Genomic DNA, 12,754 nt, shown 5'->3' on the forward strand with positions numbered 1-12,754 from the left:
AACCAGAAGAAAAAAGTGCCACAATTGCTTACGTATTTCATGTCGCCTTGTCGCCCACACAAACAATATTCCATATACTGCAATCAGTTTCCCTACAACTTGTTTAACTAAATAAATAAACTATGTTCAAGTAAGTAATATTTCACACATTTTCTAAACTGTTTAATAAATATTTCATACACTGCAATCGTCTTTGCCCGCAGCTCGTGGTCGTGCGGTAGAATTCTCGCTTCCCGCGCCCGGGTTCCTGGGTTCGATTCCCGGTGGGGTCAGGGATTTTCTCTGTCTCGTGATGACTGGGTGTTGTGTGCTGTCCTTAGGTTAGTTAGGTATAAGTAGTTCTAAGTTCTAGCGGACTGATGACCATAGATGTTAAGTACCATTGTGCTCAGAGCCATTTGAACCATTTTTTTGCAATCGTCTTCCAGCCTAATATCTAATCAACTGAGTTTTACTCTCACTGATTTTTCAGGTTGGGGATGGAGGGGGATAGGTTAATTAATTGAACAACTTAATTTATTAGTCAATCAAATTGATATCAAAAGTGTGCTTGTATCGGTGTGGATATTCCCATAGGGATATGGGGGCAGAGGAGGGGGAGGATGCGGAGGGGGATTTGTGGGGGTTTCTTTGAAACCACTTAACCGAATAATAAAAGGAAAAATTATCCAAAGATGGTCATAATCCTCCTAGCAGAACAATAGATTAAGGAGCTGCCAATCAAAAGAGACGAGTAAGTTTGCCCCTGAATATATAATTGCCCCTGATACAGGCAACCCACGCTAACAAATCGTCTTCATGTCCTTGTTGCCATACTATTGTCAATATGCAGCCTTGGCATTAGTTCTCAGTGGGACTCAGCAGCAGCAGCAACAGCAGCAGTGTTCTTCTGAACATAGCAACTGTTGGTGGCAGAGCTCATCGCCCCCTCCACAAATTTAAGGAAATTAGGTGACTTGTGTATGCAGATGTGGTGCCGACCCCCTTCATCAACCAAACAAGACCTCATTGCTTCCATGCCAAGACGTATCACCACTGTTATCCATGCCGAAGGTCGACATACCAGCTATTGGGTACGTGGTCATGATGTTCTGGCTGATCAGTGTAGATAGATACTGTATATATTTTATCCAACACAATATTTTATTATTTTTAGCTGCCATTACGAATTAGATTTAATGAAATGCAATCTGTTGTGAAATTATTTGTTATCCAGGTTTTCGTAATTTAAGACTGTAATGAACGAGTAAATTGCACAATTTAGCGAAGCGAAGACAATTTCAATTTTCTCATTGGTTTACTAATCCTATCATTATAATTCACCTTCAGACGATTTAAACACCTGTTCGTCTTTCTTAGAGAGCTGATTCACTTTTTCCAGGCTGAAGGATATGTTCATGTTTAGTTGGGTATGAAACACAACGATAATGCTCGTTTTACATGTCAAGTGATATTCTTAAGTAGGCATTTAGTGTTTCTGGGTTTGGCTTACTATATTTTTTTAGTTTAATATCCGTCGTCACGGAAAAGCCCATTTGACATCTGCAGTCCCATGCGGCAAGATAGGTATTATTTTTGCCAGTTTGGCAATATTCAAGAACACATACTGTTCATTAAAATTTTTTATTTCACTTAATGCACTCAGAAATTCGATGCTATTCTTTGAACCTAACGCCTGTTTTTCTGTAGCAGAAAAGTTTGTTTTCTTCTCGCAGCTTCGTGTTTACCATCCTTCCTTTCGTGCATCTCGGCAAGTTTCGATGTATCGCATACTTGGGCTGTACTGAGACTCAGGGCACTTTTTCGACTCACATATGCCATGTTATTACAAAAATGTTTTTTACTGGAAAGATCTTGTAGGCATCACTCACACACTTTTGGTAAAATTTCACACATAGTAGACGTGGACTGCTCTTTTCCACCCGCTCAACAGTCTGTTACCGCTTCTATGGCTTATTCCCCAAAATTAACTTCTTCAGTACTGAGCTACACATTAGGAGCATGTAAATTTAAACTGACTAACTTCTCGTCGTTGTTGAGGAATGGAGGTTTTATAAAACTGACTGTCAGAATTCTGATAAATCTTCTATAGCTCGCACACTCGCACATGATACGGTGGCTGATGTGCAGTGCCCAGTATTCAGCCAAAGCGCTGGGTGAGTTCATTCGTTTGTTCGGAAGGGGAGGCCAATAAGTGTTTTCCATCTTTCGGCTGCTCAGTGATGAAAGAATCGAGGCGCTCACACTGTAATCTTTCTCAAACGATTTTACAGAAACTATATTGTAAAAATGTTTCATTTTTGCTTTACTTATAGCTTTATACGTTGGTTTCATGATGATGTACCCATCGTTTCATTAATGGTCATAGTTATTGTGATACTTACGCGAAAGTAAGACACTGCGCGAAATTCAGAAAAGTGTGCAACAAAAAAATAGAGGTCGCTATGATTTTGCGTTTGGCGCATATGACATAATATATTGTTGCGTATGAAATTTAGCTAACATATTGAATTTCTCTTTAGACTTGGGTGACGTTATCTATCTGTCGCCGATCTCGAGAAAACTGATCCGATGTAGCACACTCATTTGCTATTGCGCCGCGCCAGCAATAAAGCCAGAATGAAATATCCACAACATTTATCATATTTCGTAACCAGTTTCAGGTACTGAAATTAGATTTCGACAAATGATAGCATGCAAAGATGAGAGTATTATACCATAATTGTTTATTACGTAAAACGTAATTATCTACCATGTTATTGCAATAGCTACAGACTTTTTCGGTGAAAGAATGTATTTTTTAAGCGCCATCGATAGTTGGTGAAACGGGAAATGCTATGGGTTTTGGAACAACATGTGTGAAAATATTATAATTTTTTTGGACTGCGGATGTGTTATTCTATAAGCTACTGACTTTGCTTTTCCTCAGTTCCTCACATAATAAACTTAATAAACCACTCTTTCAGAATTCTCTCGCAATTGTGTCTGCACAACATGTTAGTGAGGTGAGAAAGTGTAAACTCCGCTGTTGTCTGGCAAAAGAAGCGAATTTTGACATGGCAAACAGAGAAATGTGTACGTTTTATTCAAAATTCGCCATTCATGATGCATCTCTGAAAGTTACAAATGGTTAAGAATGCAGGCGAAAATAAATTTCTGCGTTTTCGGCAGAAATCTTTTTACATACTTACGAAAGCAGAGATGACAGTATATCTTGCACCACGCAACTGTGAGCGTGGAGGGGACCCACTTAATACTGACAAAAAATTTGGCGTACGCTTCAGTTTAGAACTGCACTCCCCTCCAGCGTGCGGTATTTCCCCCACCACTACCGCTCTCCCCATGATTTCCCAGCTGACTGTGCATCTAGAGGCCATGGTATTTTCCATGCACTTTACTCTCTGGGTAAAGATCTTGTACAATAACATCTCGTGACCGAAGCATCACGCTGAAACGATTATTTAATGGCAGTACATGGTTTAAAAGAGGAAGATAAGGCATTATATAGGGATTTCGAAATTCAGAAATGATCATATTCCTTACACGGTTCTTATCCTCGAATGTTGCTTCCCTAAATAAAAACGTTCCATTGTTGCAGGACACGATTAACACAGCATCTTGTTTAATTGAACTTAATATTTTTTAATTGAGAAGAATGCATTAACTCCAGTAATTTCTTCTAAGGGGGAAAATGGCCGTAACTGTTTTGCATCAGTGCTTCAGCGCAGCTAGGGATTTCTTGTGAACCAGCTATGGCAACTAAATGTGCCGAATGACAAAAACAACCTTCAGAGTTATCTCAGAGTTTACTCTTAAGAGATAGGTCCTGAATGATTCATTCTTAACTAACATATTGAGGACAATATCAGTGCAAAACACAACATTATTACCAATTAACTCAGGCTTCTCCATACAACTTATGGGAATTAGACCAATAAGTTTTGTTTTGACTTCAGAATTGTCCCCCTAACATATACATTAACCAATATTGCTCGTATCTGAACTCTCATCTATAAGGATGGAAAATGCGTTGTTTCTTGAATCATTATTTAACATGTTCTTAATATTTGCGGCCAGTACATTCTTAATAATGCCTGTGCATTTTGTGCAACACTTGACTTTTTGTTTTTGCAACGTTTTAATCCTTAAAATTGGATTTGACTGTCTCTACAATATTTTGCACTGAATTGAAACTGAAATTATAAGCTGCGACTAACGAACTGAATTTTATATCAGTGACTGTGGCATGATTTTGGTCTTTCTCTGGTTTAAATATTCGGAAACGAGTAATATCATAGCAGAGAGCTCCTGCTATATTGACTTAATAATATTAATGTATTCTGTATTCCTATGGAAATTTTTATGTTGCAATTCGTTACTCTAGCTTTAAATTCCAATTCATATAAAACACCTTTAATAACAATAATAATACATCGACACACAATGAAGGAACTATCCAAATGAGACGGAAACCGGCAGATGTGATGTACATGTACAGACAAACAAATGATTACAATTTTAGAAAAATTAGATGATTACTTCAAGAGAAAGCTTTTCACAAACTGAGCAAGTCAATAACATGTTGGTCCACATATGGCCCTTATGCAAGTAATTATTCGGCTTGGCATCAACTGACTGAGCTGCTGGAAGACCTCCCTAGTGATACGGTGCCAAATTTTGTCCAATTGGCGAGTGACATCGTCAAAATCCTGACCTGGTTTGAGGGCTCTGCCCACAATCCTCAAAACGTTCTCAAGTGAGGAAAGATCAGACGACTTTGCAGGTCAGGGTAGGGTTGGCAAGCACAAAGACAAGCAGTAGAAGGTCTCTTCATATGCAACTGGGCAGTATCTTCCTTAAATGTAAGTCCAGTGTAGAGGACAAAGGCTTATTTTTAGGAAATATGGTGCGAAATTGTGATTCAGTGTGTTTCAGCGTGCGATGCCCAGCCTCATGGCAGACGGCGGACAAAAGCTGGCCGGCACGTTATGCAGGTGACACAGTTTTGCAACAAGAGTCGGTATGTGTGTATGTGCGCCATCAACAGCCAGAATCCAGCATTAGCAGAATTACGCAGGCGCAGGCCACGCGTGGCGCGGCTGCATTAGCAAACTCACCGTGAACATTCCAATAAACACAGAGCCGTGTAACCAGTGGATTCAGCAGCGGTCTGCACTATTTAAGGGCATCAGAGGCGGGCGTCGGCAGTGGTTCTACCAACTGGGCGATCGGTTGCTGTTACGTTGTCGTCATCAGTGACGCTGTGCCCGAGGACCAGCCAGCAGAGGGCATTGCCCGCTGCTGCACCGGAGACTCCTGGCATCGTCATGAGCCGCCGCGTCTGCAGGAGACGTGCTAGGCCGGGCCTCATGCTGCTAACCTCCTACCGCCTGCACATCCGCTGACCGAGCATGGCGTCACATTCCCCGGGCTGCGCACATCAGCATGTCTCCATCACGACACAAGTGGTGGGGCTGAGCTACTGGAAAATGTATTGGAAGAAACAACAGTAAAGAGGAAGATTGCTAAAAACTGACACCTTCATCTACCCAGCCACACCCTACAACCCCGACCATGTCACCCACTCTGGTCATCCTATTACAAGTGGTGTCAGTCGGGCAACATGCGCATCACACACTCCTGTTACAATTGGTGACAGTAGTGGACTTCTCCCTGGATTTGGATGAAATTGTGGCTGGTAATCGATGAGGATATGTGGCAACTGAGAAGGGCAACAATGGATCAGCTACTCCTGCAACATGACAAGTAAGTGCCAATTTTTCGTTTGGTGGTTTGTCTGAACCTGTAGCATAGTCTTTCTTCTCTTCGTGTTCTTCTTTCTGGGCTTACTGTAGTCTTGATTCGATAGCTGGTAGTGATAGAGCAGTCTGTGTCAGCCGAGGTGGCTATTCAGCAGCTACTTGAGCGAGTGTCGGAATTAGAGATAGAGCTTGCTTGGTCTAAAGAAGCGAGCAAGGAACAGTTTCCTGTTAATGCAGTAATTCTTGACACTAACGCTGCGTCTTTGGTCACCTCTTTCTCGGGAAAAGCTGGGGAGGTTGTTATGATTTTTTTTTTTTTTTTTTTGAGAACCTTAGCACACCCGCTAAATTGTGAAACTGGGGTGCAGAAACACTTTTGCATGCGGCTAATTTGAAAGTAACTGGGGATGCCAGAGCGTACGTTACATGCCATGAAGAATTAAGGGGTGCTCGGACATTTGAAGTATTCAAAAAAGGGTTGCTGGAAAGATACTGGAGGAAAAATGCATCTAGATATTATCGGGAACAATTGAATAGAATGTATCAAAGGAATGGGGAATCAATATAAGCTTTTGTAGATGTTGTTGTTGTTGTTGTTGTGGTCTTCAGTCCTGAGACTGGTTTGATGCAGCTCTCCATGCTACTCTATCCTGTGCAAGCTTTTTCATCTCCCAGTACCTACTGCAACCTACATCCTTCTGAATCTGCTTAGTGTATTCATCTCTTGGTCTCCCTCTACGATTTTTACCCTCCACACTGCCCTCCAATACTAAATTGGTGATCCCTTGATGCCTCAGAACATGTCCTACCAACCGATCCCTTCTTCTGGTCAAGTTGTGCCACAAACTTCTCTTCTCCCCAATCCTATTCAATACTTCCTCATTAGTTATGTGATCTACCCATCTAATCTTCAGCATTCTTCTGTAGCACCACATTTCGAAAGCTTCTATTCTTGTCCAAACTATTTATCGTCCATGTTTCACTTCCATACATGGCTACACTCCATACGAATACTTTCAGAAATGACTTCCTGACACTTAAATCAATACTGGATGTTAACAAATTTCTCTTCTTCAGAAACGCTTTCCTTGCCATTGCCAGCCTACATTTTATATCCTCTCTACTTCGACCATCATCAGTTATTTTGCTCCCCAAATAGCAAAACTCCTTTACTACTTTAAGTGCCTCATTTCCTAATCTAATTCCCTCAGCATCACCCGACTTAATTAGACTACATTCCATTATCCTTGTTTTGCTTTTGTTGATGTTCATCTTATATCCTCCTTTCAAGACACTGTCCATTCCATTCAACTGCTCTTCCAAGTCCTTTGTTGTCTCTGACAGAATTACAATGTCATCGGCGAACCTCAAAGTTCTTATTTCTTCTCCCTGAATTTTAATACCTACTCTGAATTTTTCTTTTGTTTCCTTTACTGCTTGCTCAATATACAGATTGAACAACATCGGGGAGAGGCTACAACCCTGTCTTACTCCCTTCCCAACCACTGCTTCCCTTTCATGTTCCTCGACTCTTATAACTGCCATCTGGTTTCTGTACAAATTGTAAATAGCTTTCGCTCCCTGTATTTTACCCCTGCCACCTTTAGAATTTGAAAGAGAGTATTCCAGTCAACATTGTCAAAAGCTTTCTCTAAGTCTACAAATGCTAGAAACGTAGGTTTGCCTTTCCTTAATCTTTCTTCTAAGATAAGTCGTAAGGTCAGTATTGCCTCATGTGTTCCAGTGTTTCTACGGAATCCAAACTGATCTTCCCCGAGGTTGGCTTCTACTAGTTTTTCCATTCATCTGTAAAGAATTCGTGTTAGTATTTTGCAGCTGTGACTTATTAAGCTGATAGTTCGGTAATTTTCACATCTGTCAACACCTGCTTTCTTTGGGATTGGAATTATTATATTCTTCTTGAAGTCTGAGGGTATTTCGCCTGTTTCATACATCTTGCTCACCAGATGGTAGAGTTTTGTCAGGACTGGCTCTCCCACGGCCGTCAGTAGTTCCAATGGAATATTGTCTACTCCGGGGGCCTTGTTTCGACTCAGGTCTTTCAGTGCTCTGTCAAACTCTTCACGCAGTATCATATCTCCTATTTCATCTTCATCTACATCCTCTTCCATTTCCATAATATTGTCCTCAAGTACATCGCCCTTGTATAGACCCTCTATATACTCCTTCCACCTTTCTGCTTTCCCTTCTTTGCTTAGAACTGGGTTTCCATCTGAGCTCTTGATATTCATACAAGTCGTTCTCTTATCTCCAAAGGTCTCTTTAATTTTCCTGTAGGCGGTATCTATCTTACCCCTAGTGAGATAGGCCTCTACATCCTTACATTTGTCCTCTAGCCATTCCTGCTTAGCCATTTTGCACTTCCTGTCGATCTCATTTTTGATACGTTTGTATTCCTTTTTGCCTGTTTCACTTACTGCATTTTTATATTTTCTCCTTTCATCAATTAAATTCAATATTTCTTCTGTTACCCAACGATTTCTACTAGCCCTCGTCTTTTTACCTACTTGATCCTCTGCTGCCTTCACTACTTCATCCCTCAAAGCTACCCATTCTTCTTCTACTGTATTTATTTCCCCCATTCCTGTCAATTGCTCCCTTATGCTCTCCCTGAATCTCTGTACAATCTCTGGTTCTTTCAGTTTATCCAGGTCCCATCTCCTTAAATTCCCACCTTTTTGCAGTTTCTTCAGTTTTAATCTACAGGTCATAACCAATAGATTGTGGTCAGAGTCCATATCTGCCCCTGGAAATGTCTTACAATTTAAAACCTGGTTCCTAAATCTCTGTCTTACCATTATATAATCTATCTGATACCTTCTAGTATCTCCAGGGTTCTTCCATGTATACAACCTTCTTTCATGATTCTTAAACCAAGTGTTAGTTATGATTATGTTGTGCTCTGTGCAAAATTCTACCAGGCGGCTTCCTCTTTAATTTCTGTCCCCCAATCCATATTCACCTACTATGTTTCCTTCTCTCCCTTTTCCTACACTCGAATTCCAGTCACCCATGACTATTAAATTTTCGTCTCCCTTCACAATCTGAATAATTTCTTTTATTTCATCATACATTTCTTCAATTTCTTCGTCATCTGCAGAGCTAGTTGGCATATAAACTTGTACTACTGTAGTAGGTGTGGGCTTCGTATCTATCTTGGCCACAATAATGCGTTCACTATGCTGTTTGTAGTAGCTTACCTGCATTCCTATTTTCCTATTCATTATTAAACCTACTCCTGCATTACCCCTATTTGATTTTGTGTTTATAACCCTGTAGTCACCTGACCAGAAGTCTTGTTCCTCCTGCCACCGAACTTCACTAATTCCCACTATATCTAACTTCAACCTATCCATTTCCCTTTTTAAATTTTCTAACCTACCTGCCCGATTAAGGGATCTGACATTCCACGCTCCGATCCGTAGAACGCCAGTTTTCTTTCTCCTGATAACGACATCCTCTTGAGTAGTCCCCGCCCGGAGATCCGAATGGGGGACTATTTTACCTCTGGAATATTTTACCCAAGAGGTCGCCATCATCATGTAATCATACAGTAAAGCTGCATGCCCTCGGGAAAAATTACGGCTGTAGTTTCCCCTTGCTTTCAGCCGTTCGCAGTACCAGCACAGCAAGGCCGTTTTGGTTATTGTTACAAGGCCAGATCAGTCAATCATCCAGACTGTTGCCCTTGCAACTACTGAAAAGGCTGCTGCCCCTCTTCAGGAACCACACGTTTGTCTGGCCTCTCAACAGATACCCCTCCGTTGTGGTTGCACCTACGGTACGGCTATCTGTATCGCTGAGGCACGCAAGCCTCCCCACCAACGGCAAGGTCCATGGTTCATGGGGGGGCTTTTGTAGATAGAATTCGAAAAATTAATGTTAATACCTGTGAGCTAAGGGATTCCCATAAATAAACATTTACCGCTGTTCTTTATTGCGAAGCAGCGGTTCGTGAGAATGATACAAACACCTTTCCTTGCTATCGCCTGAATTAGGATGCTTATTGCTTGTTTGGTTTAATTAATTAATAGAATATGAAGCAATTGGTATAAATAATGCTTTTTCCAAACTTTCTATAAAAGGAAGTCTGCTATCAAGACATTGCTTTTGTTCAATTACTTTATTTGTGACTGAACGTTTCTAAAACTGAAGCCACTCGTCCGTGCTCTGCACTACAGTTGAGCTTTGGCAACGTCGTTCTCTGTTCATTGGCTGACTGTGTTTTGTGACATCAGATGCGCAGAACGAACCTAAACTCGGCCATCGTCGTAAATGACGCGCACTTTAGTTCAGCATTACATACCTACTGGGAATGAAGCACTGTTGTATAAAAATCCATATCGTGTTCCAAAAAGTTTACAGCCTGTCATGGAAGAATTTATTAATCAACAGCTTAGGGATAGTATAACAGAAACCAGTAGTAGTCCCTGATCCGCCCCTGTCGTAATAGCGGGTAAAAAAATCACCTGATGGGGGCAAGGCATATCGTTTTTGTTGTGATTATCATTTCCTGAATCAAACAACTGTATTGGATGCATACCCAAAGCCAAATATCACTGAAATTCTGGATAATTTGGGTCAGTGTCGGTACTTCACGACCTTGGATCTTCGAAGCGGATACCACCACTTGGAGGTCGCCCCAGAAGACCGACAGAAGACAGCTTTTTCAACACCTACAGGTCATTTTCAGTATCGGCGAATGCCTTTCATACTCAAAAATGTTCCGGCAACCTTCCAAAGGTTACTAGATAGCATGTTATGAGGGCTGAAACCTAATCAGTGTGTGGTATATTTGGACGACATAACTGTTTTCTCAAAGGACGTGCAAGAACATGTGCGCTGTTTGCGCGAAGTTTTAGATCGTCTGAAAGCAGTTCAGTTAACTCTTCGTATGGAAAAAAATGTCATTTTTTGTCGCAAGAAGTCTGTTATTTACGTCATATTATAGGACAGGAGCGTATTCGCATGGATGCAAAACTTGTAGAGGCGGTAATGAATTTTCCGACACCCACAAAAGTAAAAGAGTTGCAGTCTTATTTAGGTCTCACCAATTTTTACAGGAGGTATATTCCAAAATTTTCGGAAATTGCAAGGCCCCTCACGCAGTTGTTGAAGAAGGGAGTAAAATTTCACTGGTCAGCAGAATGCGGAAAGGCTTTGCAAAAGTTAAAAAATTTGTTAACATCTAGTCCGGTTTTGGCTTTTCCAGATTTTAGTAAACAGTTTATATTATCTTGTGACTCTAGCAATTTTGCTTTGGGTATTGTATTATCTCAGGAAAAAGATGGGCAGGAACACCCGATAGCATACACTTCCAGACAGTTAAACAATGCAGAAAAAAATTACTCAGCAACCGAGAAGGAGTTATTGGCATTAATTTTCGGAATAACCTATTTCCGGTGTTATTTGTATGGACGACATTTCAAGGTGATTATTGACCATGCAGCACTTAAGTGGTTGTTAGGGCTTAAAGACCCAACGAGTAGATTAACTAAGTGGGCTTTGTATCTTAGTGAGTACAATTTTGAAGTGATTCATCGACTGGGTAAATCGCACGGAAACGTGGATGGTCTGAGTCATAAAGTATGCGCCATGGAATGCACAGGAATAAATGAGAACGAATGGGAGGAGGCACAAACCACCGACACAGATTGTCAACTATTTACCTCGCAGCGACAGTTCATCGTGGAAGATGGGATATTGTACCGTAAAACCAGGAACGGCCCATGCATAGTCATACCAGAAAAATTGCGAAGCGGAATTTTAAGGCAAGCACATGATTCAATGTTTTCTGGTCATTCAGGTCGAAGAGCAATGGAAAGGAGGGTAGCACAGAGTTATTGGTGGTCAACGCATAGGCCAGATGTCGATCAGCATGTAAAGAATTGCATTCCGTGTGCTCAACAGGCAGAATTGAGTCACCAGCAAATTGTTTGCAATGACTACCAGAAGTGGATAGACCTTTTCAATTACTTGGCTTAGACGTCTTGGGACCGCTTGTGCAAACACCAGAGGGTAATCGCTATGTTTTAATGATAATAGATCATTTTTCGCGCTATGTGTCTATGACAGCTATTCCGTACCAGCGAGCCGAAACAGTGGCTCACGCAATGGTACATCAATAGATATTGAAATTCGGAACACCTGAAACTATAATTACAAATAAAGGGGCAAACTTTATGTCTGATTTGATGAAACAGTTATGCAAGTTGTTGGATGTAAAGAAATTGAGAACAAGCGCGTTACACCCACAGGCTAATGGTCGGACTGAGAGAGTTCATCGTACAATAGCTAAGATGTTAAGTTATTATGTAAATTCGCAACACAACAATTGAGATACCCTATTGGCGTTTGTAACCATGGCGTGTAACTCAAAAGTGAATGAAAGTACAGGTTGTCTCCGTATGAAGTACTGTTCGGTTGGAAGATGCCATCTCCGTTTGAATTGCTCAAGACCCCACCAGGAACCTATATTTCGGCTGTTAAGGATTCATCCACAAAGTTGAAAACAATCTGGCAGCAGGTGAAAAAAATGAACACTAAAGGGTTAGAGAGATGGGAGAAAGTTCACAATAGAAAGGCGGCTTTACCCAAATATCATGTAGCACAATGGGTGATGATGACTAATCCGTACATCCCAAAATGCAAAACGAAAAAAAATTGTATCCCGTTATCAAGGTCCTTTCCAGGTGATCGAGACGACATTGCCAGTGAATGTAAAATTACAGCTTCCAGCTCGCCCTACAATTGTGCATGTGAGCCGAATTAGGCCTTTCAAGGGGAATATTGAGGAACTTCTTCATTGTCTGCAGTAACTTCTAGTGGAGAGCAAGATGAATCTAAGAAAAAGAATAAGAAAGGAATAGATAAACAAGAGAACCAAGTTAATTGTGGATGCGATCAGACATGCTATTATGCTCTTAGGCCATGCATAAAAAGGAAGATCTAATGTGAGTTGTTTTTCTTTT

Source organism: Schistocerca piceifrons, chromosome 4 (assembly GCF_021461385.2).
Source record: "Schistocerca piceifrons isolate TAMUIC-IGC-003096 chromosome 4, iqSchPice1.1, whole genome shotgun sequence".
NCBI classification, from domain to species: domain Eukaryota; kingdom Metazoa; phylum Arthropoda; class Insecta; order Orthoptera; family Acrididae; genus Schistocerca; species Schistocerca piceifrons.